This window comes from Humulus lupulus, chromosome 5 (assembly GCF_963169125.1).
Source record: "Humulus lupulus chromosome 5, drHumLupu1.1, whole genome shotgun sequence".
NCBI classification, from domain to species: Eukaryota; Viridiplantae; Streptophyta; class Magnoliopsida; order Rosales; family Cannabaceae; genus Humulus; species Humulus lupulus.
The window spans coordinates 142,828,822-142,845,565 of record NC_084797.1 but is presented as its reverse complement, the minus strand read 5'-3'; the positions used below and the strand labels follow the sequence as shown (position 1 = coordinate 142,845,565).

The 16,744-nt window shown below is 34.6% G+C and overlaps 1 pseudogene; it reads right to left on the bottom strand.

The window, feature by feature from the left end:
* Nucleotides 1-7,550: 7,550 nt before the first annotated feature.
* Nucleotides 7,551-16,744, bottom strand: part of LOC133779545 (isoflavone reductase homolog) — an 81,098-nt pseudogene continuing 71,904 nt past the window's right edge.

Sequence of the window (16,744 nt, the reverse complement as noted above, 5' to 3'; positions counted from 1 at the left end):
AATAATAAAATTAAATTCTAGGTGATAAAAACTTGACTAAAAAAAAAGAATATCTTATTTATATTATTTGTTAAATTATACATTGAAAAATATAATTAATTTTTTTAATTCATAATTAATAAAATATAACATTAACAAATAAAATTATCACTAAACATTTTTATTAAGAAAACTATTATTAAAGATTAATACAATGTCACATCAATTAATAAAAGAACTAATTTATTTTATAATCAATATATAATTATACTTTAACAAATAATATAAGTAACAAAATTAAACTATAGGTAGTAAATTTGGACTATCAAAAAAATAATAATTATATATCATAAAATTAAAAGAAATCATAATACATTTTTTTATATTTGTTTTGCTTTTCTTTGATGATAAGACTTTTTTTTATAACTAATTTATAAATGTCATAAAACTTAATAAATTATAAAACATCGTAAGACCATTTTTTATTTGTCTTGCATTTCTTTGGTAGTAAGATTTTATTACCAAAGAAAGAATAGAACAGCTATTATCACATAGTGATAATTTTTTAATTATTTGTAATCACTAAATACCTACTCGTTCGGAGAGGTTGAGTGAGTAAGGACTCTTAAATATACCTTTCCGACTTATCCATGTCTTTTTTATCTGCATGGATAGTTTGGGTATGTACTCTTAATATGAAACAATATTAATTATGATTTATTCGTATATCGTAGATGCCAATAGATAAGAGATGGACGTTTTTGAGAAATCGTAATAGTGATGAGTATTGGAACGGTCTCCGAGTCTTTATGAATTTGGTGAAGCAACACAAAGATTGTGACAGGAATATTAGATGTCCATGTCTGAAATGCCTAAACTCGAGGTTTCATCTTCCGGATACGGTAGAAGGACATATCTTTCGATGGGGTTTTCAAGAAAGTTATCAACAGTGGATTTTCCATGGAGAGTTGGAAAAAGTTGTTGTCGATGAGGTAGTCGAGGATAATGAAGATGCAGATGAGATGATCGATGTCATTGACGATTTCATCTTACCGGCAAATACAGAGGAAGCAGATAAGGAGAATGGAAATTGAGTGGGCACTATTACAATGAGTTGTTCGACGAGATTGAAGCCGAGTTGTATCTGGGTTGCGATTGGATATCATCCCTTAACATTTTGGAAAAGTTGATGCACTTGAAAGTTAAGGGGAAGTGGCCAAACAATTCCTTCGATGAATTGTTGAAGTTACTAAAGTTTACATTTCCGAAGATAATAAAATTCCTCCAACAAACTATGATGCCAAAAAGAAAATGAGTAAGTTAGGGTTGGAACACCAATCAATTCATGTGTGTGAATATGATTGCTACTTATTTTACAATGAGGATGCAAATAAAGATTCTTGTCCGATATGCGGGAATAGTAGATGGAAAAATGAAAGGACAAAAGGGAAAAAAGTTCCGCAAAATGTTACGCGTTACTTTCAATTAACCCCCAGATTAAAACGAATGTATAGCTCAAGGCATACAGCAAAGGAGATGGTATGGAATTATACGGGGAGATTGAAAGAAGATGGGATGATGCATCATCTTATTGATGGGGCCACTTGGAAGGACTTTGACGCCAAACATCCAGAGTTTGTAATAGATGCTAGAAATGTTTGTTTAGGTTTGGTTGTTGATGGGTTTAATCCATTTGGCAACATGAGTCTATCGTACAATATGTGGCCAGTTGTTTTGACCAATTATAATCTACCGCCATGGTTGTGCATGAAGGAGGAGTATTTCCTGTTGACTCTTCTAATTCCGTGGCCAAAATCACCTGGTAAGGACATGGATGTATTTCTAAGGCCGTTGGTGAACAAGTTGAAGGAGTTATGGACTAACGGAGTTGACACAAGAGATGGCAGAAAGAATGAATTGTTTAAGATGAGAGCAACACTTTTTTGGATGATTAATGATTTTCTTGCTCGCAACAGTTTGGCTAGATGGAGTGGGCAGGAATACAAAGCTTGTCCAACATGTAATGAAGATACTTCGTCCATCCGAGTAATTGGTAAACCATCTTATGTTGGTCATAGACGGTTTTTGGGAAATAATCATAATTATAGAAAGAACAAAGAATTTAACGATCAGGTTGAGAACAAAGATCGTCGAAGACATTTAACTTGCCAACAAATTTTAGAGCAAGTTAATGCTCTACCACCTCAAGTTCCAGGTAAACATGACAGTTTTGGGGGTGTGAAGTGCAAATAAGGTGCATATGAAAGTAATTGGAAGAAAAAAAAAAGTATATTCTATGAACTTGAATATTGGAGTTCAAACCAGTTGAAACACAAGCTGGATGTGATGCATGTCGAGAAAAATGTATGTGAAAGTCTCCTTGGAACATTGTTAGACAATGATAAGTCTAAGGACATTATTAATGCAAGACATGATTTGAAGAAAATGGTATGTAGGAAAAAGTTGTGGATCTACGAAGATCAGAACAAAAAGCTACTAAAGCCGCATGCTTCGTACGTTTTGACTGTTGAACAGAGGCACCAATTTTGTCAATTTCTAAAAGGAGTTAAGTTTCCAGATGGTTTTTATTCCAATCTGAAGAAGAATGTAACTGATAATGACACAAACATTATTGGGTTGAAGTTCCATGACTGTCATGTGATAATGCAACGATTGCTTACAGTAGGTGTTCGAAAGTTTCTACCAGAATTCATATCAGGCACAATCATGGAATTGTGCAATTTCTTCAAACAGTTGTGTTCTAGGACGTTGAATGTAAAAGACATGGAGAAAGCAAAACAAGATTTTATTATCATTTTATGTAAGATGGAGTTAATTTTTCCTCCAGCATTCTTCGATATAATGATCCATTTCGTATTGCATCTGCCTGACGAAGCTATATTAGGAGGCCCCGTATTTATGAGGTTGATGTCTCCTTTCGAAAGGTACATGAAAAAAATTTAAAAACTATGTTTGGAATAAAGCTCGTCCAGATTGGTCTATAGCAGAAGGATATGTTGCAGATGAGGCTTTGACATTTTGCTCCATATATTTCAAAAGTGTTGAATCAAAATTTAATCGTCCTGATCGGAATGAGGATATAGTTTATGTCCCACGACAACTTTGCGTGTTTCAATCTCAATGTCGTCCACTCAGTAAGAGACATCGAGTGAGTTTAGTTCAAGAGACCCGCAACATAGCTGAGTGGTTCGTTCTCAACAATTCTCCTGGACTTCAATGTTATTTGGAGTAAGTTCTTTAATAAAATTAAATTTGGTGATATCTAACTGTTATCATTAATTCTAATATTTCCACTGTGTTAATTAACAGTGAACACCTAATCGAGATCCGACAACGTCCTCTATCTGTTATTCATGGGGAGTTACAGAATAAAGAGTTTCATACATGGTTTCATAAGAAGGTATTTTGTAATTACCAAATTATTTACTCAAACATTGTATATCTTTTTATTGTCCAAGATCTTAAATTAAGTTTAATCTATATAAAGATGTTTAAGTTGCACTAACATGGGTCGCCTGATTGCACGGATGAATTACTAGCTTTAGCATCTGGGCCAGATTTTCTTTCCTATTCCTACCAAACTTGTATTGTGAATGGGGTTCGATTTGTGACACATAATCGTGATCAGAATCATATTACACAAAATAGTGGAGTATCTGTTGTTGGAGAAAAATGTTTGACATTTTATGGCCAACTTGAGGAAGTATTGGAACTATCTTATACTGATGAATATAAAGTAGTATTATTTCAGTGCAAATGGTTCAATACTGATCCGAGCAGGAACAAATCAATCACTAAAAATAATATTACTAGTATAAATGTCACTGGTGAATGGTATAAAGATGACCAGTATATACTTGCTACCTAAGCGAAGCAAGTTTTCTATCTTGACGATCTGTTGAAAGGTCGAGGTTGGAAGGTGGTTCATGTCGAAAACTCATCAATTAGGATGTGAATCATAGACATGTTTGGAATATTCCGGAGGCTAATGAAGTCATCACTGATATTGATGTTGTCCATGTTGAAAACTCATCAAATTTCATCCTAATTGTCGATTTGGGAGAGTGTATTGTGCAGCAGTCTAACGAACCAACTCAACATGTTGACACTGTGACTCGTCCTTCTACTACTAATCAACAAGACCATGACAGTGACGATAAATTTTTTATTAACGATGATGATGATGATGAGGATGATGATGATGAAGAAGGAGGAGCAAATGGCGAGGAAGAACTGCTTGATGACATTAGTGATGACAATAGTGATAATTTGAATCTTATTAATGTAGCTTCAAGTATTGATGATAGTGATTACTCTATGTAGTAGATTTTTGTTTTCATATATGTAACAAAACGCTATGTTTTGAAATACTTTTTATTAAGCCAATGTGTGTCTCACATTAACACTAACTAATTTTGTCATATTTCAATAAATGTTTTTGTTATAAAGATGTCAGCAGATGTCGTATGCTCTCATGGTGGAGATGCAGGTGGTGATCCTCCTCCTGATCCTACTAGGATCTCTTCATCTTGTCTGTCAGATAATGAAATTTAGTTTAAATTAAGTGATCGGATTTTTATTATTTATCAATGTTTTTATTTTGTTCTACAAATAAATAATATAGCTCTACATAAAGGGCGTGGAAGAGGAATGAGCTAGGAACTCGAAAAGGCAAGGCGCAAAGCTGACAAACCAATTCCAATAACTTTTGACCCAAACACTTATAATCCATTGGGTAAGCATGGAACATGGTTCACAAGTTTAGTCGGGTATACCGTGACTAACAAATTACCACCATATTTTCCAAATTGGAAATCAGTGCCTGATCAATACAAACAGTTGCTTCATACCACTATAAAGGTAAATAATTCAAATATATTTCTAAATAATATATGTTTTGGAGGAACACCGTTTTACTAATATTTTTTATTTTCAACATGTAGCATTATTTTGATATAGTAGGGTGGCCAGACTATGATCATATTATTGAGGCTATAGATGATGATGCTGGTGTCAAATATCGTGATAGAAAAACTCGTACGAAGGCGCACTTCAAGAAAGTTTATGGTGATGATAAGCACTTAGAGCGGGCCCTCAACAACCCCCACAGTTGTGTTAATGCTCAAGATTGGAAACAATGCATTGACTTATGGTTGGATGAGAAATCAATTAAATGGGCAGAGAAGAATTAAGCCAATAGGGAACTGATGAAGTATCCTTCTACTCAAGGATCGAAGTCATTTGTGGCGGCCCGTCATGATAGAGTATGTAACAAAAAATAAATAAATAATTTCTAATATTAATAAATTATTTATCTAATAAGTTGTTTCTTTGTGTTCAGGCGAACCCGGAATCGGGGAATGTACCAAGTTACATTGAAAGCTGGAAGAAATTCCACACCCATAAGGATAAAGAAGAATTTGTCAATGAGCAAGCGAAAACGGACTATGTAAGACTTATTTTATTTTTTGACCTTAAAATAACTATAGTTTGGGTGCATTACTGATATTTTTCTGTAAAAATAGGAAATGATGTACAAAGATTTTGAATCGCAGAGCCAGCAAGTCCCGTCTTCTATTTCTAATGAAGGAAGTTCGGTTGACGAAAGGATGATCATGAGAAAAGTGTTGGGTGAACGTCTCGGGCATGAATGAGGAGTTGGTCGCACATTAAAGGGGAAAAAGGCCTCCAGCAGTCAATCTCAAGCTCGGGCACATTCGTCGTCATACACTCAGCCTCCTCAATCCAATGATAATAATAGCATTATGGGACAGGCGATGGCTAACTTGCTGAGACAATACAAACCAAACATTGAGTTCTTGTCTCAACGCCTTCCTTTTGAATCTTGCCCACCACCTCAAACAATGAGATTGGATGAAGTAACTCAATGGTGGGAGATGTATGCGGCTGCACCTTCACAAACTCCATCATCGCCTCCACATATGTTCTAAGACGACACACCTACACATGTTCCCACGCCTTTCCCACCTCAATCTACATTTAGAAATGGCGCGTCTTCGTCAGCACCTTCGCCACAATCTCCACCAACCCCAGTCATTCAGTTTCCAGATGACTTAGACGATGATGATGCGACCAACTTAGGATAAATTATATAGTTATATAAATAGTAGTGTTTATTTGTTTTAATACTATTAAGACAATTATTAATATTAGATTGTATGGTTTATTTTCATATCAATTAATGGAGATGACAATTCTGATTATAACTTTTATTATATATTAAATTTGAATTTTTTTAATTTTTTTTATTTCTGTTACACTAATTGCGGCGAAAATATATTGTATTTGCGGCGAATTGTTGGCCGCAAATAAGAGTCAGACTAGACAAATCACCCATCATTTGCGACAAATAATTGGACTATTTGCGGCGAATTATTTTAAATTTTCACCGCAAATAAGGGTCAATTACGACCAAATCCAGAATTATTTGCGGTGAATTTACTGATTTTGCGCCGGTAAGTTCGCCGCAAATAATGAAGTTATTTGCAGCGGAAATTTGATTCGCTGCAAATAATGATATTTGCAACGACCTTTTTGTGGTGACTTATTTGCGGCAAATTTGGGTGTATTTGTAGAGAAATTGATCGTCACAAAAACCTCAATTTCTTATAGTTAGTCAAATAAAAAAAATAAGATTACAATTTATGGGTCTACCAAAAATAGATTTAATTCTTACCGTTCAGAATATGTCCTGTAAAAGTTCCCTTTATATGTATTCTATATACATTTTTTATTTTTATTAAGTTTTATAAAATTTGTAGATAAAAATGATGATATTAAATTAGTGATAACTTGAGGCGACTTGGTGGCTAAGAATTTTTAAATAGCCTTATTATTATTATTATGAATTTTTAAATAGCCTTATTATTATTATTATTATTATTATTATTATTGTTATTATTATTATTATATACAACAGTATAAATAAATAAATAAAAATTCTGTAAATAATAAACAATAGTATTTATTTATTTATTTTGGTAAAGCTATGAATATTATTGTTATTATTAAATCAAAATAAAATATAGAAATGTTTTTCGATTACATTCCCTCATAATTAACGTCATATCTTGGAAAACAAATGTCTTAACCTCTCTGTATCAGACCTACCATATTCTGATATTATTTTATGGTTGGTGTTGAAGATGAATAAATACATAAATAAAAAATAAAAAAACAAGAGTAAAACACTGAATTAATGTATAAATATATATATGCTCTCTCAGTTTGTCACTGGATTTTTCGTCCACACTCAAGAAGAAAGAATTAAAGAAAAAAGATTAAACTCTCACCAAACAATAGTACGTATTATGTTTGTATATCATTCGTCCATAAAAAAATATTCAGCATTTTCAAAAAATTATTACGTACAACCACAAAATCCGTTATTTATTAGTAAAACCATAAACATGGAAAATTATATATAATCAGCTAGAGATACATTTTCAAGTATTCATCCATGCGGGTATATTTCACCTCTGGATAAAGTTTGGAAGCTTCTTCTCCCTCTTCTCCTATCTCAAAATTAGTCAAACAACCTTCGTAGAAAATATGATAGAAGTGTCCCACTCGTACCTGCTCAGCGTAATCCAAATGTACACCATAATATATAAACCAAAATCAAATTAATTATATAATAATTTAAAAAGAAAGGATATATATATATTTATAAAATTTAGTTATATGCGTTTTTTTACCTTTCATGGAGTTCAAAAAGTCTTGTTCGGAGATGGTAACCTTTTCCAGCTTCTTTCCAATCATTTCTTCCCATTTCTCAACCAATTGTCTCTGAGAGAATGTTATCTGGTGGCTGCAGGTACACAGTTTTGTTCAGTGTTCTAGGGTCGTCTATGGATTTTATTGTGTATGTTGCCACGTCGTCTTCGTCCATAAAAATTACTGTATGTATTTTCCATATGCAATATTATTATTATTAAACGAATATATATATACGCACAGAGAGATTATTAGTAATTAAGTAAATATTATCGAACATAATAATTCACCACATACTAACCTTGAATTCATTTATACACATGCATGATATAATAATTTATTGCCCATATTTATTATTTCATGGATTTTGTGTGCATGGTGCTCAATTACTATGTATAGATGTCTCAGCAATAAGAAAATAAATGATACATATATGGACGAAGAACATAATAATTAATCTCATATCAAAGCATATATAGTCTTGCTAAGACTTCGCCATGGTCCATGTATTAACAGTAAAAGATTTGTCCTTGACATATTGGATCCCTGCACTATTTTAACTTCGGTTTTTATACTCAGAATTGTTGGAAAGTATATAAAAAACAAATTAAATCTTTTGATGGACTTTTAACTTCACTTTTTGGTTTAGCACTCATAAAAATTAACATTTTACTTTAGTTATTTACGTAAAGTGAAGTTAAAAGATAATAGATGGAGGAGGAAAAAATGACGGAACCTTTTAACTTCGGTTTTTTTATAAAACCGAACTTAAAGGTAACCCTTTAACTTCGGTTTTTAGCAAAAAACTGAAGTTAAATGTGCTTATATCCTAAGCCCTACGATTTCTCACTCATTTCTGAAGCGCTGAAACCGCCCAAATAGAGAGCAAAAGCCTCAATTTCCACTGTTAGAAAAATGAGGGTTTCGCCATTTAGCACTATTTCCCTCATTTTCTTCCATCAATCTTGCTAGAAAACTCAAATATATATCATAGAAACTTGGTTATTTTCAGTTTTGATTGAAAAAATTATGTCTTGACAATGGTGACATGTGGTGGTCGGAAAATACCCATTGTTTTGGGGTTTTCAACGGATTTTCAGCTTCTATACAAATTTTTGAGGCTTGTACTATGTATTGATTGGTAAATAGATGTTTACATGAATTTTTTTTTATATATTATTTCAGATTTTTTTTTTATATTTTTTGATAATATATTGATAATGTATATGTGTTTATGATTGATAATAATGTTTTAGAGTTGTATTTGATTATTTAAGAATGTATGAATCTTAAAAAATGTGTTTGTGATAATTTTTTTTATTAATCCAAATTTAATATTAATGTATTACTAAATTTATAATTTATTTGATTTATTTTTGTATTTTATAATATATTTTTATTTAGAATAATTATTTAGAAAATTAATGAAGTTAATATTTTGTTGTTGTTAAAAAAAGTTAATATGTTGTTGTTATAATAAAAAAAATCAACTTAATATCTAGTTAAAAAAAATTCATTTATAAAATATATTTTTAATGTTTAGATATGTTGTTGTAAAAAACAAATCAAGTTAATATTTAGTTAAAATAAAGTTTTATATGTATAATATTTTTAATATTTGGTACTAGTTATTATAAACTCAATAATTATTATATTTAATTTTGTTTATATTATTTTTAGGACGGTTATTGTTTTTGAGGTAATTTAGTTTTTCACTCGTGGTTACTAGCTTGAAGATTAATTTTAAGCTGAGTGAGAAGTTTATTTTTATTTATTACTATTGTACATATTTATAGAATTATAGTTAAACCATATTGAATTGAGTGGAAATTATGTTTGAAAATCAGGGAAGTAGTTTTTGAGAAATTTGTGTGCTAAGGTGGTATAATGATGAAATTATGCATATTGATTATTGTGTGTTGAATTAATAAGTACGTATGAAATTGAGATATTTTATAGAAATAGGGGAAATTCTGCCTAATGTTTTAGGATTTATTAATTGAACATGTTTTTAAATATGTATTATTTATTCATATAGTTATAATTTATACTTTTTAGGTTTGGCGGTAGGTTTTGAATAGGATATGGGGAATTTGTGTGTTGTGGTAATAATCATAATTCCCTAGTTTAAAGTAACATTATCATGCCTCTTGACTAGAGATAATGTTACTTTGAACTAGGAGCTTATGGATACCTCAAAATTCAAGGCAAGCATTCAAAAAGAAAGTGGATTAACATGAGTTTTATTGTAATTGGAGACTAAGCTTTGCTTTTCGATATGAGGTATTCCTCCAATTTATGATCAACTTGACATGATTTTGCTTATCGGCTCTGTGAACTGTTGCAAATTTTAGTTGTAAATTGAATGTTAACAAGTTTGGGTAATCCTATTTATAGGGGAAATTCTGCTAAATTTTTTGAAAAATATTTAATACTTAAGAAAATTTAATATTTCAAATAATTACTTAAGTGGACTTCACATGTTTAGGTTTTATTTCTGTTTTACAAAGGTAATGATTTGAGATTTACTATTAGTTGTTGTTTGACATGAACGGTTGTTGAGATATTTTTTATTGAAATATTAAAAGTAATATTTACTATTTGCCACAAAACACAAAAAAGAGTAATATTTACTATTGAATCATAAACTACTTAGCTTAATTAATATACGTACTCCCGATCGAGTGTACGTACCTTTAGAATTGCCATCTCCATATATACAGAGTTTGTCCCTCGGCGGAAAAAGATTGCCCATTTGTGAAAGATTGCCAGCGAAATAACCGGCAAAGCAGTTGGCCGAAACGTAAGTGAAAGGAATATTTGACTCTTCAATTGCTTTCCTAACTCGCATTTTCTCTTCAAATGTCACATTTCCTGGCTCAAGTGCATCTACCATTCGTGCTGGATCCATACCAAATTCTGACGGTAAGAATCGCTGCCACCCACCAATTTCATAACATCAACAATATATATTTTCTTATACGTACCAATAGATCTGATATTATTATCCTCAAATTAATAAATGGAATTTGGGAATGTATATTAAAAATTATCAGTATCTGTTTTGTTTTAGAGAAAATCAGTACAACAACAAACAAGCAAAAACAAATTTACTGTAAAAATAAAAAACACAAACAAATTAAACAAATTGGAGTCCGGCCGACAGAATGGATCTAGCTATAGTTAATCAAATTAGAAGGGTTTCCATTCCAATTCTAGATATCTTTATCTTTGAATTAGCTACTCTCGTAAAGAAGAGAAAAAAACTAAATAAAGTACAACAAAAATCATCTTCCAGAATCGAAACTTATGCTATTTGATTTGAACAGTAAAAATCATAATTCTATAGAGAGGCAAATTTAAAAATAAAATAAAAAAGTTGTAACAAAATCATCTATAGTTACCTCATAAAAAATTAATATATAAAATATATCCAAAAGAAAATGAAAGCAATATATTTATAATGTAATTAATATTAGCATAAACAACTATAATAGATTTGATTAATTAGGTTTGTACCATAACATTTCCAGCTTGTTTAATGGCTTCAATAAGCTTGAGCTGCATCAAAATGTTGTGACTACGAAAGTGGACACCTGACATGGTGCAAATGACAACATCGACCAGTTTCACTGCATCCACAAGGCTTTGGAAATCAGAAAAGGAGCCCTCAACAAGATGAACTCCTTCCATCTTGAACCCTAGAAGCATCTGTACCTTCTCGATATCGAGGCCGATCTCCTTCCGCCTGAGGACGCATTGCCTAATACGTACCAGGTGATGCATCATTTGGTGATAGGCGACGCATTGCCTAATACGTACCAGACGAATCGTCTGGTATATAACAATTCATATTTTGGGTTGTTTGAAATCTTTCCAAACGTTTCAACAACTCATATAACTCTAAAATCTTCCATTTAACACCATGAACGTCCAATCGATGTTCTGTAACAGCCAAAGAATTGGTGGAGTTTGAAAATCAAAATGTGATTCAAAATCTCTATAAATACGAGTCTTGTGTTCACTTGAAAGACACACTATTTTCTATCCACTAGAGTACTTGCCTAGAAAATATACCAAAAGACTTGATAATTCCAAATAACTATTTCCATTTGAGAGTCCTCTTAGTGATATGGGGAAATAAGCTTTTTGACAAAGGTCTTGAACATTGTTCAAGTTGGTTATCCTCACTACTCTACACTTTGGTTGTGTGAGTGTGAGAGTTTTTTCTATTGTTCTTGTTCTTGTTCTTCTATTTCTATTGTTATTATTTCTAGCTTCTTCTTTATATATTTATTTGAATTGTTATGCTTTGAGTTGTATTTTCTATTCTCTTCTTTTACATCTCTCTACTTTATTTGTATTTTTTATAATTGAGTTGTAACATTTATTTAATCTATTACTTTGTCTATTGTATTTTTGAATAAAGTTGTATTTTAGTTTTTACTATTTCCATTGAAGCAGGTTATTTTTCTCTAACACTCTTAAATAGTTGTATAATGTGTCCATATTGAAAAAGTAAATAATAATAATTGTTTTAAAAAAAAGGGATACTAATAATAATAATAAACTTGATCCATTAGTTTTGTGGTGGACTGGTGGTTGGATTTTTGTAAGAATAATTTACTATATATGTCATGTTTCGTGTACTAATTTCTTGAAAAATATGAAAAGTAGTTTTAATTATAAGGTGGGTCGATGAGAAATTATTGTATTTTTGCTAGGTGGATCAGCAGTTATTGTTTTCTTCTCAATTGATCGGCAATTATTGTTGATTCTTACCTATATATAAACTAGAAAACATAATTGTGATTCGAGCTAGTGTAGTATTTTGTAATTATTAAAAAATTTGAAAATGTTGTCGTAGTGAGTTTTTTTCACTCTATCAATACAACACACTCCTTATATGGATACATTGGGTCGTCTTGACTCTATGTTTTTTATGATGGTGTTCACTGTATAGCGATCCTCTTGCAAGTTTTGAAAAAATTCTAAATAATTACAGTGCTAAAAACAAAGTTCAAACAACTTATTGCACGCATGTTTTTTTTTAATATGTTTTGCGTGGTTCCTTATAAAAATATCTAATTTATGTTTTGTGTAATGACCATTTTTGCCAAAATGAACTTTTATTCAATGTTTAGCAAGAAGTAAAGAGTGTTGAAAGGATAGAAAATTTAAAAAGTATGGAGAGGATAATTAGTTTTCTTAATATTATTTGGTATTGAGAGGCAGATTTAAAATTTAAACTTAGTAAATTATTTATTATTATATAATATATATTTAATTTAATAAAGGGCATATATATAATTTTTTCTATTTCTTTTCATAATCTAAAATCTTTCGTTTTTTGAAGAATTCATTTTGAGGGATTTGGAGAAAGACTTCTTCTCTCTATCTCTCCTCTCTTTTCTACTTTCTCTCTTACCAAACAAATTTTTTTTTCTCTCCTTGTTGACGCGGTTTTTTGCCAACAGATAATTATACGAATAAATAGGATAGATTAGTGCTGATTGATAAACAGTAATACGAAAATGATAGTAATCTAAAATGTGGAAATTAATTGCAAGGAAAAGATGGTCACTTCTTTTTTAGGTGGTTCAGAGGTTAAAATCTCCCTAGTCCACCAGTCGATATTATTGATATCTCCTTACTATTTCTTACAAAGTATTTGCTTTTCAAGAAGAAGCCAACCCCTTGCACTACCCAGGGTTTCGGTATTTATAGGAGATTGATCTCTGAGTAGGTATTGGGGTCATCCCGTGTTCTCTTCATCCATCATGTCATTTATGTGGCACCGATGATTAATTCCTAAACCTTACAGTGAAGTGTGGTCTAATCAATAGGTAAAGATGGATTTGGGTCGCATGTCCCAAATCAGGCGTGAGACGTTTGAACAAGCACGTTTATACTGCGCCCCCAAGAATTCAGGAATAGAATAGACACGTGATGTCTGGTATATGCACGTTTATATTGCGTGGTTGACTTTATAAGGATTCGGGGGGTGTCAAACCTCTAATAATCCACGAGCTTAATGTGGCGCCAGCTCGTGGCTTCTATTATGTCGACACAATGGCTCCACGCACGGAGCAACTAAATGATCCCTCAGCTCGGGCTGATTGTTTAGGGGTCCGTAACAATCAGCTCCAGGTGGACGGTTGACACGTGGAAAATCGATATAGGCCCTGTTCTAGCTCGCCAAAGTGTGCGCGGATATTCAGGGCGCACATTTGCCCCCCAAGCCCCTTCTTGTGACCTATGACGTCATCTTTGATCTTCACAGCGGGGGCTTTTAATCTTCCCTTTCGACTCTTCATATCCTGCCCACTACATGGGTGTCGGACACATGGGACACCATGGTTGGCGACTGCTTGGATTCCGAGAATTGCATTAAATGGCCTAGCCACCTTTCTGCCGTCGTTTCGTCTCTTAAGTTATGACCCTCGTATCTCGCATTAATTTGATCGAACAGTCCTCGTTTCCTTATGCCTCTTACGTATATATAAGGTTGGAAATCTTCAGTACTAGTCACTCTTCATTTGAAATTTTTTCCTTATATTCTGTCTGTTGAATTTTAGAAGCTCTTCTTCTTCATCTGGTCATAATCCCAGAAATCCTTACATTCTCACCACAAGAGCCTTTCAGAAGTCCAGCTTTAAGGATTCCACCAGGACTCCTACTCCTAGGCTGCCTGTAACTTTCATTAGGAAAATACACTGTAAGTTCCCTGTCTGTTGTATGTTTAAATTTCCCCGTTTCATTATTAGGCAAACCTATTTCTCAGTCGTAAACAATAGGTTGTTTTTGGCGCATAGGTTTCGATTCTAGGCATATTGATTATATTTAAAAACATGTCTAGGAAGGCAATATTCATAACTAGGTAATTTCTGGGTAACTTTAGGAAATGCCTATTCGGAATATGGAAGGTGAGAGGTTTTTAGGGTGTACAACTGGGTAGCTTAGGGGTCACACTTCCTAGGTGGTTTTCTTCGCAAAACTTCCCCTCCAAGGCAAGCAATAATCTGACCCTCCTAACACAAAGATCCCTGGAGATCAGAGATCCGTTGGAAACGAGGGCGCGTGACTATGGCAGCGCGTGGCTTCACACACCGCAGGCTGAGATTACCTTAGCCCGTGTATGAAAGTCACTTCTTCTCGCGCTGCTTATCTTTTCTTAGCTTTTAGGTCGCCCACTAAGTTTTCTTTTTCTAATTCTTGTTCGCTAGGCAATCAAATGGGGCCCAAGAAGAATGCGCCCAAGAAAAACGCGGCCAACTCATCATCACAGCAATCGAGCAAGGGAAAAGAGGTCGCGGTTGAATCCCCCATTCCCTAGTTTGGTCCCACGGTGGAGAAGGAGGTCGAGGTGGGACCTGATGCTTTCTTCAAGGCGGAGATGATAGCCTCAAAGATCACGACCCAAGGGAGAGTCAACAAGATACTGTTGTCCCATAACATCGAGGTTGGGACAGGCGCCCTTATAGCCCGCCCTCCCCTCGAGGGTGAGAGGAGCTGCGCGCCTCTTGACGAGGAGTTCGCGGCCTGGGGCGACAAACATCTCAAGGCCAGAGCCTTCCTCCCCCTGGACCAGTACTTCACCGACTTCCTTAATTACGTGAAGCTGGCCTCTTTTCAACTGCCTCCTAATTCCTACCGTCTGCTGGTGGGGCTGAGGTACCTCTTCTTGAGACACAAGTGGGAAGTCCTTACTCCTGCGGACATCCTCTATTTTTTCTTCCTCAAAGTCAGCCCGAATCAACAGGGGCAAGGCGACGGGTTCTACTACCTGACCCGCTTCCCGAACTCTCATGCGGTCATCGAGCTGCCCAGCCATCCCAATGACTTGAAGGACCAATTCTTCATGTCGACTGGGTTTCGCACCTGTGAGTACCATTACTTCAACCGTCCTCGTAAGATTTCCATCCTTAGCCCGCGTTTAAAAAAAAAAAAACTTATCTTTTTCATTCTTTCGCATGTACTGACTTGAGCATCATCGTGCATCCATTTTTGCGAGGATGGCCAAATCAGTGACCCTTGGGGGTCTATACAATGCTTTGGCGGGGTTTCTGTCTTGTGAGAAAGACTACCGCCAGCTCGTGTCTGATGAGACGATGCTGGCGTGTAAGCTAATTTCTGCGGGCCAGACTTTGGCCTTGAGGAGGACGCGGGCTAACTGCCCAGTAGCTCGCGACCTGGTGCCTATCCCCGGGGGGATGCCGCAGATGGCGACGGCGACGAGCAGGACGAAGAAGATGAGTTGCTACTCGTGCGACGAAGGCGAGATCCTGAGGCTGCTCAGGGTCCCGATGTGGATCGGGCTCAATCAGGGGCAGCAGCCGGCCCCTCCAGCCAAGGTAACCCATACCCATCTAGGGATCTAGACAGGGCTGCCGCAGACCTCAGGCTTGTTAGGTTTAACCCAAACCAGCTCATACATCATCATTGAGATGACCCGGACCTTAACATAACCCTACTCCAGTGTGTAGACCAACTAGTATTACGCCACGATATGGGCTGTCCTAGGGGCATCGTAGTAGTAGACAACACCTCGTCCTTTAGGTCAGCCTTCTTTGAGGAGTACGGGACCAACCTTAGGTCGTGGCCCTCCCTTCTGGAGGGTGTAGTCGCTCAAGGAATTAAACAATACGTAGAGGAGTCCAATCCTGAGGTAGATCCAGACCCAGAACCCTCTCAGACTCATGAAGTAATAAACTTAGACTCCCCTATAGCAGTTCCGAGGCCGGAGGTCATGGCAATAGATTCCTCCTCTAGCTCGGAGGGTAGAACCTTTTCAATACACCTTTAGATTTCTCTTGTAATAAAATAATCTTACATGTGTACTAACGTCCTTTTCCTTTTGTTTCAGGCAAGGAGATGGTACAATCCGGAGATAGCGCCCTGCGATCAATCTTCCAGGGGGGGAACCCTTCCTCCGGACCATCTGGGCCATTGGTCAAGAGGCCCCGGCTGACCAAGAAGACTCCTGCTTCCGGGAAAACCTCCAAGT